The 15,369-nt window shown below is 35.3% G+C and overlaps 1 long non-coding RNA gene across 1 annotated transcript in view; it reads right to left on the bottom strand.

Annotated features, from left to right (window-relative positions):
* Positions 1-14,048, bottom strand: part of LOC107611896 — a 55,527-nt gene extending 41,479 nt beyond the window's left edge. The window contains exon 1 of the long non-coding RNA XR_001613507.2: positions 13,783-14,048. This is a non-coding gene — a long non-coding RNA (uncharacterized LOC107611896). The remainder of the gene's footprint in view (positions 1-13,782) is intronic.

Below are 15,369 nucleotides of genomic sequence, written 5' to 3'. Positions count from 1 at the left end.
TTATCTTTTTAATTTGTATATATTTTATAAAATTTATAGTTAAATAAAATATAATTGACTTTAAAATGAGTGACGTTAAAATTAAAATAAATTGAATATAAGTAAAATAAAAGATTCTAGCTCAGTGATATGATCATCCTTCTTGTATCCTTGGGGGCAAGGGTTCAAATCCCATGTGAAGTATTTTGGAAAATTTTCCAAAAAACACAAGCTTGACAGTTGGCAGCGCTGAAGCATATGGAGCAAAGTAGACTTGCAGAAAGCTGGAGCATTGTAGATTCGCCTTCAATCGAGCAGTTCGGTCCGGTCCAGTTCTCTTCGGGTTTGATAAGTTTGCAGTGGTTCTCTACCTTAAGCGGTTTTAATCTTAGACCGGACTAGTGTTGGGTCCGATTTACCAATTTTCTGGTCAAACCGGCCGGGCCGATCCGATTTTAATAACTATGCTAAGAGGCACCGTTTTAAAAGCTAATTATATATCACATTTTTTGTTCCTCCAATATCGAATTTGAATGGAAATAATTAAAAAAGTAAACGTTGAAAAACATTCTCACTCCTATTTGTTACTATTATCACATTAAATTCTCGATCTTCTTAAAAGATTTATTACCATTTATTAGCATGTAAACTACTATCAATATTTTTGCCATTAAAGAGTTACGGAAGAATAATTTCAATATCATCATTATCATTCTAATCATTCATATAAACATAGCTCAAATCCACGATTCAGTAGCACACACCCACAACAAAATAATTCATATAAAAGACCAATGTCCAAATACACACATAACATCACTAAAAACCAACAATTCAACAAAATATGACATAATTAATAATACATATATATAACTCTATAACCATGACAATTAGAACCCATAACTAAACACTAATGAACTTGTGAATTCAAATAGCAAACAGGAGCTAAAGAACATAACATAACAACATCTATGGAAAAGGTTCCATCTTGATCTTGCCAACAGATAAACGAACATCAAAACCAGGAGGAGCATCATAATTATTATTATGATGGGCTTGATCTTCCACGTTCACCTGCAAAGCAGATCCTCCTCCTCCTCCTCTAAAATTCTTGATATGTTGTTGCTGATGTTCAAGGACGGTCCTTTTTTTGCTTCTACGCATCATTTTGGCCATTTGTCTCTTCATTCTCTCAGCCCTACTCTCATGCTTGTAGTGAGAACTTATATGAGCTGCAAAATTTTGTGATGTTTCGAACACCGCCATACACTTTGAACATGTGTATGGCCTATTTTTCTTGTAAGGAAGGCTCTGGATTCTTCCATCCTCACCATCATTAACTAAAACATCATCAATTACCTTCTTTTGATTATTATTATCTGGATCATCTATATGATGGTGCTGCGGATTGATGTTGTTTCTAATTGGTTCGTTGTTACTGTTATCATTGTGAGTAACTATTCTTATTCCTCTTCCTACTCCTCCTTGTGGCTTCAACACCACTTTCTCAAAGAATTTTTCATAACCAGAAGACCCATAAAATGTTTTAAAGGGAAAATCATCATCATACCTTTGAAGATTTTGTTGCATCCAAATCAGACTCTCCTTCGTTGGACATGCATGTTCAACTGGATAAGTTTTCAACATCTCTTTTGCTGCATGATCACTCAGATCTGCACCTCTGGATGATGACGATGATGCACGATGAATGAAACTAGGATTCACATCATCATTATTACCATATGCATTTGTTTTCTTTCCTTTCAACTTTTGATTCAGGTCAAGTTGGTTAATCTCACTCATTGGTTCACTATTATTACTACCATTAATTGTTAATGGGTAATGCGGATCACTGATGGTGGTGGTAGTGTCATCACAAGCAGAATTGGGTGAAGAAAGAGGTGAAAGGGTAACGTTAAAGCTCTTAATAGCACCACCATCACCAATGCTATTTTCATGGTTGGGGGTATAAGAGTTACGAGATTTGGGCATGATAGCTGGAGAAAAAAATTGAAATTCAGGGTGAAAGCAAATGGTATCTTGGGAAAGGTGCATTGTACCAAGTTTAATACTGAAAGCCCTTTTATAACACTATAATATTATTTTATTAAATATAAACTATGTTCACACAGATTCTTATCAATTGATTTTGAGTTTAATTTTGATACGGGTAAAATGTTTCACACAGAAAGTCTCTCATATTGGTTTTTTTTAACGATTATTCATATGATCATTGTGAAAGGTAGTTCTTTTTTTGATGTGAAGTTACGCAAGTAGATTCACTTGTAAAACTGTTTTAGCCTAACTATAACACTCTACTATACAGAGCTTAATTTGTATTTCTAAAAACAATTTCAATGGTGTTTAAACTTGAATGGTAGAATGTAAAAGCGATAAAGTTTAAAAGATAATACATAACAATATATATTGGTTTAGTTGATATTTGGTTTTTGAAAAAGATTTTGAAAAAGATAAGATTTTTTTTAATTGAAAATTTAATTTGACTCATAAGAAACACTTGAATTTTAAAATTTTTTAAAAAAGTCAATCCAAATTTTCAAAATTTATGAGAGAAAAAAAAGGAAAGATATATTTTTTTTATTTTTGAATTTTTAATGATGAAAGAGAAAAACATGAAAAAGACTTAATGCATGAAAGTTATGGATCAAAACAATGAATGCATGCAAGAATGCTATGAATGTTAAGATGAACACCAAGAACACTATGAAGATCATGATGAACATCAAGAACATATTTTTGAAAAATTTTTAATGCAAAGAAAACATGCAAGACACCAAACTTAAAAATTTTTCATGTATAGACACTATGAATGCAAGAATGCATATGAAAAACAAGAAAAAACACAAAACAAGAAAACATCAAGATCAAACAAGAAGATTTACCAAGAACAACTTGAAGATCATGAAGAACACTATGAATGCATGATTTTTTTCGAAAAATGCAAAATGAAGATGCAATTGACACCAAACTTACAATTTGACTCAAGACTCAAACAAGAAACACAAAATATTCTTGATTTTTATGATTTTATGATTTTTTTTGGATTTTTGTATATTATTTTCGAAAAAAAAAACATATAGGAAAAAGAAAATAAGGATTTCAAAATTTTTAATATGAATTCCAGGAATCTTGTACTCTTAGCCTAAAGCTCCAATCTGAGGGTTAGGCATGGCTTACTAGCCAGCCAAGCTTTAGAAGATATTTATACTTTCCATGTATAGAGCAACTAAGTATGTGAAGATCAACAAGCTCTTGTGATGATAAGTTGAAACCCCAGTCCAAAAGATTAGACATGGCTTACAGTCAGCCAGGATTCAACAAATCATCATGAAACACTAGAATTCATTCTTAAAAATTCTGAAGAAAAATATATTTTTGAAAACATTTATTTTAAAATTTTTATATATATATATTTTTTTTCGAAAACAGATGAGAAATTTTTGAAAGATTTTTGAAAAAAAAATTTTTTTTGAAAGTAAAACAAAAAGAAAATTACCTAATCTGAGCAACAAGATGAACCGTCAGTTGTCCAAACTCGAACAATCACTGGCAACGGCGCCAAAAACTTGGTATGCGAAATTGTTACTCTGAGGTTGTAAAATTTGTTGTTCGTTCTCTCCCTGGCAATGGCGCCAACAACTGGTGCACAATACCATGGTCCAAGCATAACTTCACAACTTCGCACAACTAACCAGCAAGTGCACTGGGTCGTCCAAGTAATAAAACCTTACGTGAGTAAGGGTCGATCCCACGGAAATTGTTGGTATGAAGCAAGCTATGGTCACCTTGTAAATCTCAGTCAGGAGGATATCAAATGGTTATAGTATTTTCGAATAATAATAATAAATAAACAAAAAATAAAGATAGAAATACTTATGTATATCATTGGTGAGAATTTCAGATAAGCGTATAGCAATTCTTTCGTTCCTCTGACTCTCTGCTTTCCCGCTGTCTTCATGCAATCAGTCTTACTCCTTTCCATGGCAAGCTTTCCGTAAGGGCATCACCAACATCCCTAAAAGTAACTAGATCCTACTAAAAACATACTAAAAACAATGCCAAAAAGCGTATAAATTATCCGCTCATCAATCTTCATAGCCAATAATTGAACACTTCATTGCAATTCCTTGTGAGATGACCAGGAGTTTAAATACTTCAGTTAATTTTCATTGGGGTTTGTACTTGTGACAACTCAAATTTTTTATTTGAGAATTGTTTGTTGGTTTGGAGCTATGCTTACAACGAAGTTCTTGTTTCTATAAGAGGAATTCTAAACCAACACAATAATTCTCTTCATCAAAATGGCGCCGTTGCCGGAGAATTGCAATAGTGTTATGTTATTGGCTATTGTATATATTGTGAATAGCTTGATTTTTGGTTTGTTTGTTGGTTTTTGCTAGTTGTAGGACTTAGTTTTCTTTAATTCTTGTTAGCCTTTTGTTTTTATTTTCTCTTTCACTATGAATTCTTGTCACTTTGGCTATTAGTGTGGTTCAAACTATGTTGTAGGAAATGGAAGCTTCAATGAGGATGTGCATCAAGGATTTGAAAATCGAAAGTGCGAGGAGCCCCAAGCTTATGAATAACCTTCTTGGCAACAACCTCCTTCCGAACCAAGCTTGACAAAAGTGCTTGGGGACATGACTACTATCCTCACAGAGATACGCAAGGACCAAAGGGTATTCTATGCCACTCTAGCCGTCCAAGCATCACCCCAACGTAACTACTCTCCAGATTCTTATGCGTATAATCCTAATCCTAATGCATATCCATTTAGTGTGTGTGATGATCCTTATTGCAGTTGTCAATCACAATCACCACCACCCTATGCCTATGAACCACCTCCCCAACATAGTTTTGAATCACCACACTCACAAGCCTCATACCACCAAACACCTCCATATGATCCTAACCCATATCCACCATACCAACCACCTTGTGAACTATATGAACCATATGAAGAATCACCCCAATTCAACCCCCAATACCCTCAAGAACCACCACCTCCATGTTATTACCAAGATGAGACACCTCCAATGTATGAGAACTCTCAAGCACAAGATAAATCACCTCCCATATTTGAAAAAATCATGGCTCAGTTTGCTAACATTACTGCTATCTTGGAATCATTGGACTCATGCAACAAGCAAAGCATGAAAGAGATTTTATAATGTGAGAAATCAACCGAAGAAAGGAGCATGAAAGAGATTTTAGAATCTCAACATGAGGACAAGGAGATGGGGTATGTCTTGCAACAAGTGGAGAGTGAAGAGATTGTTAATGAAGAAGAAGTGGTTGAAGAGCTAGGCAAAGTTGAACAAGAGGTGGATTCCAAGTTTGAGAACATTTCCACATCAAGTGGTGTTGTTAATGATTTTGTGGAAGTTGTTGAACCTTCTTCCAATGAGCTTGAATTTGATGTTAAGGAGGGTGCGCAACTTCCTAAGCATATAATGAATGATGAAGAATTGGAAGAAGGTGAGCAAATAACAAATCTTCCTCTTGGAGATGAGCCCACACCAACACATGATCCTTTGGTATTTGAGGAATATTCCCCTATTGATATTGAGGTAAATGTTGAGATAAGTTCTACATTACCTCCATATTGTGACATGAAGAATGGGAAAGAGCTAGAAGAAGTTGGTGAAGAGGTGGTTGAATGTGAAGAATTTTGTCAAGAGGAAGAGGTTGAAGTTGAAGAAGCTTGCCAAGAGGTGGAGGTAGTCAAGAAAGAACACAAAGGAGTACCTCGCATTGTCTAAGTGTGGGGAGGTTCCCCTTCCTAAGTCACCATCATCCAACACAACATTCAAGTGGGTAAAATTCCTATCCCTAAGCTTTGCCTTCTCACTTGAATATGGTTTGATTGAAAATGATGGTCAACTTAGAGCTCTTTGTGGAGTTAAGAGTAGGAGAGAGTTGTGTAGTGGTTGGAAACATCACACTAAGTTCATGATGGTTGCATGCTCAAAGTTGAATGGCAATGGTTGGTGTAGAATCAAATTGCATGGGTCTAGGAGAACGTTTGGATGCTTGATCGAGAATTCACAAGCCTTGTCACCCAAATTTAACTATGGTAGTCAGCGAAAAGATGGGTGCAAGAACAAGGTTTGGGACCCCGGAATTCATGTCAACAATCAAAACGCTTGGGGCCTTGTCATTTACTTAAGCTTACTTGAAGGCTTCATGCGCCTAATTTGGGATCCCGGTGGTCATTGGAGATGCAAACAATGGTGGGGATTCAAGGATGAATTCAAGCATAAACCACCCTAGTAAGGACCCCCACCAAATGTCCAACTTAAGGACTTAAACTAAAAGTGCTAGGTGGGAGACACCCCACCATGGTAAACTCTTTCCACTCTCTTTTAGATTTGGTTAATAAGTGATTTGAGTTGCCATTATAGGTATTTTTATTCTTTTCTATACTCTTTATACATTTTGTTTCGATTGATAGGTTGTAGTAGTGTGTTTTGATTAGTTTAGATTGTTGTTAAAGTAGGTTGCTTGAAGTACAAGTTTTGTTTATTTTGTCTTTGAAAATTTTTCAAAAACTTAAAGATTTTTGTTAAATTTGAATTTTAGTTGTTTTAGAATGCTTGTAGATTAGAAGAGTGCACTGTTTTTGTTTTAAGCATCTTTAAAAAAAAAAGAAAAAAAAAAGGGCATCGGCGCGCAAGCGCGCTGTGCGCGCGTACGTCAGCGTGGTTTCACAACTCCTAGTACACTTTCCCGAGAGTTGCGCGGACATCGCGCGTGCACTGTGCAAAAAGCACAATTCACGCGTAAGCGCGCATGACGCGTACGCGTGGATTGTCCCTGCTGCATCCGCGCGTAAGCACGCATGACGCTTATGCGCGGATTTGCACCCTGTTTTTCTCCTTTCTCCTCTCTCCTTCTTTCTTCTTTTCTTCTTCTTCATTACATTTTAATTTTGTTTTTATAGTTTGTTCTTATTTTATTTTCTAAGTTTCTCATTTTAATAATGGTGTTGAATTCTCTTACTCAATTGTTGAGAATTTCTTGGTTAATCTTGGTACTTCGTGACTTGTTTGGCATTAATTGCAATACTTGCTCTACACAGAAGATTAGTGCTTTAGTCCTTCCTAACTCCTGATCCCTTGTTTTTGTACATTATTGTCATTGAGTTGGGATGGGACCAAATGCTTTCATGCTTACCACTAATCTTGTTTGTGTCAATTGTTGATTAAACTTGATGCTCCTAAGTGTTCTTCATGCTTTAACTTTGTTCTTTCATCAAGTATTAGTTGATATGCCCTTGTCTATATTGCTTTCTCACTCACATGCGTAGCTACTATGTAGTAGAGAACCATGCTCTTATTTGGCATTAGCCCCCGCCTATGTTCTATTGTTTGATATCTTTGTTGTAGGCTTAATTTTCTTTCTTTTTCTTTCCTTTTAGGATGGCCACCAAGAGGAAAAGGATAAGCTTCAAATGGGGCAACAAACAAGTTCACCCGCACAACCTTTTGAAGGAGCTCAGCAATTGTAGCAACCCATCCACATTGCTCTTCTTTGCATGCACCGAGGACGGTGCAATCTTCAAGTGTGGGGAGGTCGTCCGACCGATCTCCATTGGTAACAATTTTCGTTTTCAACGCCAATTCTTAATTTTCTTTGTAGTTAGTTGTTCCATTGCATGTTAGGATACATGTTAGTTAGAATTTGTACATATTTTTACCACTTCTTCTTATTTTAAGACTACTTGGTAAGGGTGATGACTTCTTTTCAAGAAATTATCTTTAGGGCACCCTACCAATTTGAAAAAAAAAAATTTTTTTGTGTGAACTTGCTTGAAGAATTTATTTTAGAACATGGTTTTTGAGCTAAGAACACAAGCATGTGAATTTTGAGCCCAATTGTATGGTTGCATCTTATAACCACTTATTTTCATTCTTGTGTGCATTGTTCTCTTTCTATGATTGTGATTTTTGATTTGTTTGATTCTTTATGTCCATTGTTCCATGTATACATGCATTCATATGATTGAGGCCATCATTTCATTTAGCTCACTTACCCAAATAGCCTACCTTTCATCAACCATTGTTAGCCAATTTTGAGCCTATTTAATCCCTTTTGTTCTTAATTTTAGCACATCACTACCCCTAAGTGAAAAATAATAAATGTCCCTTAATTTGGATCTTTGATTAGTTTAGGCTAGTGAGGGTGTGTATCATTTGGGTATGGGAAACTTGGGACATTGGCTGAGGTAAAAATGTATTTTGTATTTTTTATTGAAAATCATGGGATTGGGTACATGCTTATGCATTAAATATGTAAAACAATATGCATTGATACGTTTGTATATACTTTGTTGTGAAAAAAAAATGTGAAAAAAAAATATATATGGAAAAAAATAGAAAAATAAAAGAAACAAAAATATATAGAAAAAAATGTAATAAAAAGGGGACAAAAATGCCCCAAGGTAAAGTTCAATAAAAATCAATGCATATGGAATGTTAATTAAAGAGAATGCATGAGTATGTGAAAAAGTGGGAATCATGGGTAGCTATGCATTGTATTAGAATTGTATAGGTTGTTATATGTGTTTGGTGAGAGTTTAGATTAATCAAAGATTCAAATTTCAAGCTCACTTGACCATATGCATCCCTACCTTTACCCTAGCCCCATTACAACCTATGAATAAGTCCTCATGATGAATGTATGCATGCATTGAATAATTGTCGATTGTTAGATGAAAAACAAATCATGGAAAGCATGATTAGAAGAGAATTGAGTGATCGACCCTATACACTTGAGCGACTAGAGCGGATACACTTCCGGTGAGGGTTCGATGCTCAATTCCTTGTTCCCGGCTTTCATGAGCTTTTCTTCTTGCAAGTCTATTTGTGCTTTATTTTGATATTCAAATTGGTAGGATTCATGAATCATCATACTACTTAGCCCTACATGTGCATATGTGTTCTTGGGGATTGATTTACTTTTGACCAAGTAGGTAGAGTCATATTGCATTTAGTTGCATGCATGTAGATAGGTTTATATAGTTTCTTTGCATTGAATAAATGTTCCTACCCCTTTTCTTGTCCTTCTTTATTCTTAGCATGAGGACATGCTTGGTTTAAGTGTGGGGAGGTTTGATAAACCCCAATTTTGTGGTTGATCTTGTGCTTAATTTGGGGGATTTTATCAACTTTTCTCACATTTATTCAATGAAATAGCATGGTTTTGTAATTCTCCCTAAATTTGTGCTTAAGTGTGAAAACATGCTTTTTAGGCCTTAAAATAGCTAAATTTAATCTACTTTAATTCCATTCGATGCCTTGATATGTTTGTTAAGTGATTTCAGGTTTAGAAGGCAAAGATTGGATTGAAGGAATGAAGAAAAAGCATGCAAAGTGGGAAAACTCATGAAGAAATGAAGGAACTGCAAAGCTGTCAAGCCTGACCTCTTCGCACTCAATCGACCATAACTTGAGCTACAAAGGTCCAAATGAGGCGGTTCTATTTGCGTTGAAAAGCTAACATCCGGGGCTTCAAAATAATATAAAATTTGCCATAGTTTCTTCGCGTTTAAGGACGCGTACGCGCACTGTACGCGTACATGCCAATGTTGCACGTGGCCCACTAAAGGTGAAATCGCTGGGGGCGATTTCTGAAGCATTTTGGGCCCAATCCAACTCATTTCTGATGCTATTTCATGCAAAATTCAAGCTTGGGTAAGGGGGAGCAATTGTTTGTAGTATAGCATCATGTAGGTTAGTTTCTAGAGAGAGAAGCTCCCTCTTCTCTCTAGAATTAGGGTTCTTATGTTAATTTCTCTTAGATCTATGTCCAATTTCATGTTTTCATCTTGTTTCCTTTATGAATTCTTGCTTCTACTCTTTCATTCTCATGATTTGTAGTGTTAATTTTACTTTTATGCCTTTTTTATATTCATGAACTCTTATTGGATTTGAATATTTTCTTTAATGCAATTTAAGGTTTGATGTTCTTTTATGGTTGATTTGAGTTGTGATCTTACTTTCCTTGTAATTGGTAGTTGGTAGATTTTATTGATTCTTGCAATTTATGATGTTTACTTTTCTTGCACACTAGGTGTTTGTTAAAACGCTTTCACTAGTTTTTGAGTAGTTTTCTTTACTCTTGGCCTAGGCTAAGGGAATTGAGTGACCTTGAGTCATTGAGTCTCATTGGATTGGTAATTTGAGAACCCTTGGTGATCAATTTGATATCCATTGACACTAACCCACTACTAATCTAATTAGTAGATAGGTTGGGACTTATGGGTTGATGTGATCAAGCCTATTTGACGTACTTCAAGCTTAGGAGTAGATATTACGTACTTAAAGCTTTTAGAAGTAGACTTAATAGGTTGGCCCCTCATAATTATCAATATTTGGTGTGTAGACAAGGATGGTGATCTCAAATTACCTATGTCTAGCCAAGAGTTCTTTCTTTTATTTTATTAGTTCTTGTTGTTTACTTTCTTGCTTTTATATTTTCTTGCCCATTTATACTTCTCTTGCCAATTTCCAAATCAAACCCCCTTTGCATCTTCATAGCCAATAATTGAATACTTCATTACAATTCTTTGTGAGACGATCCGTAGTTTAAATACTTCGGTTAATTTTCATTGGGGTTTGTACTTGTGACAACTCAAATTTTTTATGTGAGAATTGTTTGTTGGTTTGGAGATATGCTTACAACGAAGTTCTTGTTTCTATAAGAGAAATTCTAGACCAACACAATAATTCTCTTCATCACTTTGCCAAAAGGAAACCTGCACACTCAGCGAGGTGCGTCACGTCCTATATCTGTAAAACAGAAATTTTCACAACGGGTGAAAACTCGAAGGTTTCCAGTAGGGTAATAGTTTTAAATAGAGACTACATAAAGATACATGAACCCACTAGGCAATCCTAGTCTCCAAACTCACAAAGTTCAAGCCAAGGGTTCTCTCTAAATCCCAACAAGGTCAACCTACTAAATCTTAACTACATCAGTAATCTCCAATCTCAGTTCTTTCCACTATATCTCAACATATTTATTTCTAACATCACAGTTGATCAGTGTTCAGTATATAATTTAGTAGTAGCAAGAATAAGTAATGCAATTCAAACACAATCAAAGAGCAAATACAACAACTAATACATTTAGCAGTTAAACAGAATTATTCACATAGGCAAACTAAGTACAGCAAGCACACCCAAACAATAATAAATAGATGCATATGATGCATGTCTATCCTATTGGCCATAAGCTCACGTGTCGATTAAACTGCCAGACCTGACACATCCGATCGCTAACCTGGATATAATATCTCTGTCGTGCATCCCTAGAAGGAACAAGAAGAAGAGAATCCTCAACCTTCTGGAAAGAAATCCTTAACCTTCCACTATCTTACTGGAGGCAGTGCTATCTGGGATATATTGCCTTCCATACTTCACAATCAAAGAGAGAATGTGATGCAACGATAGGGAATCCTCAACCTAACTCGTTCATACCATAGCAAGAAATTGAATCCAAGGGTATATTTAACCTTCTATCCAATTCTCCGATGTAACAAGAGAGGAAATCTTTAACCCCACTTGTCCACCACAACAAGAGAGGGAATCTTCAACCTCAACTTGTTTATCCGTGAGCGGGACCAAACCACCGTCCTCACCATGGGCGAAACGAACCACCATCCCCAAAACATCAATCAGAATCACAATCATTTATAATCATTTTTCAATCAAATCTCATGATGTTCACATTTATCACAAGGATAATTATCCTCAAACCATGAGCGTGATAAAACTACCGTCCTCACCATAATTGGGAATTGAACCGAAGGAAATACTCAATCTTCTTTCTGATCCCCCGATGCAACAAAAGAGAAAATTCTCAACCTAACTTGTACATCGCAATGTAAGAGAGGGAATCCTCAACTTTAACTTGCCTACTCGTAAGCGGGACAAGGCCACTGTCCTCACCGTGGGTTAATCATTATCGACCAAACCCATTATCATAATCAAATCCATCATTAATCATAGTCTTCATCCTAAGCCTCATATGAATCCTCACTTTTGATCTAAGCCTCTAATCAATTCAATTCAATCCTAGTCATAATCTTAACTGGCCTCGTAAAGCATAACTTATCATAACCCCATTCACATATGGATATATGTATAACTGGAGGGAATCCTCAACCTTCTCAATTCGTGAGCAGGATTAAACCATTGTCCTCACATCACACCACAACCACGAACAAGCAGGACAAAACCACCGATCTTACCCCGAACCACGAACAAGCAGGATAAGACTACCAACCTTGACCGGAACATGTATCACATCAATACGCAAGCAGGACGAAACACACGACCTTGCCATGCCAGCGGGACAGCACCACCATTCTTGCCAATTCAATAATCATAATCGATCTCAAACACGCAAGCAGGATAAAACCACCCACGACCTTGCCATGCCAACGAGACAGCACCACCATTCTTGCCAATTCAATAATCATAATCGATCTCAAACACGCAAGCAGGATAAAACCACCATCTTTGCCAAATCGGTTATTCAGACCACAATCAGTCATAGTCATTGACTTAAATTAGTTTCATTAGTTATTATATCCTTTAACCCCAATTTTTTTATCAATTAATCAATTTCGTTTTCTCGTGAGCGGGATAACACCACCGTCTTCACCGTGGGTGGAATAAACCTCCATCCCCGCAATATTTCATCCGGTTAACCAAGTGTTTAAGAAGTATTATGAGATTTCAATCATCAATTCCTTGGAGCAGTGAAAAAATGGAAAGATCAAAAATCAAAAGTTCCAAGGCTCTAAGCACCAATGATTAGGATCCAGTTATGTGCCTGAGGCGTTCTTGTTCTAAGGATAGACTTGGGTCAGTAAATCCGAGGGGTGGTTTATCACCTAGTAACTTGGGTCAACTAGACCGGGATTATCGATTGAAAGTCCATTTAAAGAGTTGCCTTACGACAAAACGTTTAGAAGTCCAAAGAGGTTCTGGGCATCGATGTCAGGATCAAAACCTTAGTTATGTGCTTGCGGGGTGAAAATGCCAAGGAAAAACCACTGAACGTGGCCTTGCGACAAAACCCTTAAAGTAAAAAAATCGCAAAGATTTTTCTCTAAATTCAAATAAAAAGTAAATGCCTGCAAGTCAAACAAATCCAAAAGAAATCTCATAATACAATTCGAATTTCAGTTTTTTAAAACTCCTAATCCTGAGTAGGCAAGATTCATGAAGGATAAGAGAAGCCAAATGCAATCACAAATAATTATCACAAACCCTACTTTTTGTTTTCAAATCTTAAAAGCTTTTCAAATCTCTTTCATTAAGCTAAACTCCATTTATCTTTCTTTTTGCTTGAGCATAAGCAAAGTTTTAAGTTTGGTGTTGTGATGACATATCATCTTAAACGATTATTAAATTCTTTTTCTTATTCATTTTCTTAGATTTTGATGTTCAGTCCGATTTTCATAACCTTATCTAGAATTCAATATCATAAGTCATAACCCAAAAAGTGTTAAAGAAACAAAACAATAAGCCAATCATATTTTATCATCAGGAAAATCAGCTTTATTTTGGGGAGTCAACGTATCCATTATCATTTGAGGGGGATCATGATGTTTTTGTTGTTCGACATTCATGGGCGCGTCCATGTCCCTTATTATTGTCCAAAACGCATTGCCAACTAATACTGGCAAAGAAAAAATGGTCATAATGTATTAGATTCTTCGAAATTGAGGGCACCGAATAAAAGAAGAAAGAAAGAGAGGCGAATTACCAGCAGCAGTTCCAAAGGTCCAGAGCCATAAGATCTTCAAGCCAGGGCTCTTCTCTTTGGGCATGATGAATTCCAGCTACCAATTTAGTGTGGACAAGAAGAACCGAGGGAAGAGATCAAATTAACGATGAGGTCCCTTCGGTGGTGGAGGTGGCTATGAGTTAGCTATTGTGGCATTTACAGTTGGGCAAGGATTCTTCCTGTTTAAGAGAGAGGGTCACTCGCACAGGAAAAATGGCTAAACTCGTCGGACAATCTAAAATAGTTAAAATAATTAAATCCTATTTAACTCTTATTTTAAAACACTTTTTTTCATAAAAATTTCAAAAATTTATCTCCTATCGCATTTTAGATCACAAAACAAAAAAATATAAACAAACCATATATTTGTATTATTGGGCCAAAACAAAAAACTAAGAAACCTTATCAAGCTTTTAAACCTATATATGAGCAAGGATATATTTAGTTTTGATTTTAAGATTAATTTATATTTCTAAAAATAATTTTTATGGTATTTAAATTTGAATGGTAAAATATAAAAGAGATAAAGTTTAAAAGATAATGCATAATAATATATATTAGTTTAATTGAGATTTGTTTACATTCAGTCATTAACAATAATTGAGATATTCTTAAATTTTTTTAAGTTAAATATTGACTCAGATTTTATGAATATAAGAACCTTAAATATTCTTTTTTCAAATATTCTTATGCTGAGCATTGATTTAAATCACTAAATAATCTAAGAACCTTAGATATTATTATAACACCCTAATATTCAAATCCTTATATTCGAGTCATAAATCAATGATAGTAAGGTGGTACGACTCACAAGGTGGATTAAAATACATACATATATAGTAGTTGATCCTATTCTTTGAGACCATGAAGCATGTTTAATACTAACAAGAAGTTAGATAAATAGATAGATTGTAATACCCTAATATTCAAAACCTTATGCTCAAGTCATAAGTCAATGATACTAAGGTGGTACGACTCTTAGGTGGATTATAATACATATATATCTATATAATTGAAAGGAGTTATTTAACGAAAAGCCTGAAAAGGAGCAAAATAAAATCGCGATCGAAAATACTCTCGTATCGAAGAAAAGAAGATAAAACGTATTCGGATAGCGAATCAAGATAAGGTATAGCAATAAGGAAGAATAGAATAAAGACAAGGTACATATATGTATATAGACATGAGTATAATAGCCACCAGTCGCGACCTGCGAAGTTTAAGTCGACTAGGGTACAGTAATAAAATCAATTGATAACAGTATTTTTCTTATCTCTCCCAGAATATACATCAAAGCCTCTATAGGCAAGTTTTCAAAAGGAAATAAATACATAATAAAAAGTTTTCAAAATAAGTTTGGAGAGATTCTAAACAAAAGTAAAGCAGATTCCAATGATCTTCGGCATCTTTCAGATAAACCACAGCTCACTACTGAGCACCAAGACCGGCATTTGAAAAACAAGAGATATATACGAAACGAGAACCCCCGACCCATGGATTCCTAATACAGTAAAAGTGCCAAATAAAACCAATGCACTATAATAAGAACTCACTAAGTATCCTAAT

This window comes from Arachis ipaensis, chromosome B08, assembly GCF_000816755.2.
Source record: "Arachis ipaensis cultivar K30076 chromosome B08, Araip1.1, whole genome shotgun sequence".
In the NCBI taxonomy this organism is placed as follows: domain Eukaryota; kingdom Viridiplantae; phylum Streptophyta; class Magnoliopsida; order Fabales; family Fabaceae; genus Arachis; species Arachis ipaensis.
The sequence above is the reverse complement of the archived record's forward strand: the minus strand, read 5'-3'. Positions and strand labels throughout refer to the sequence as shown.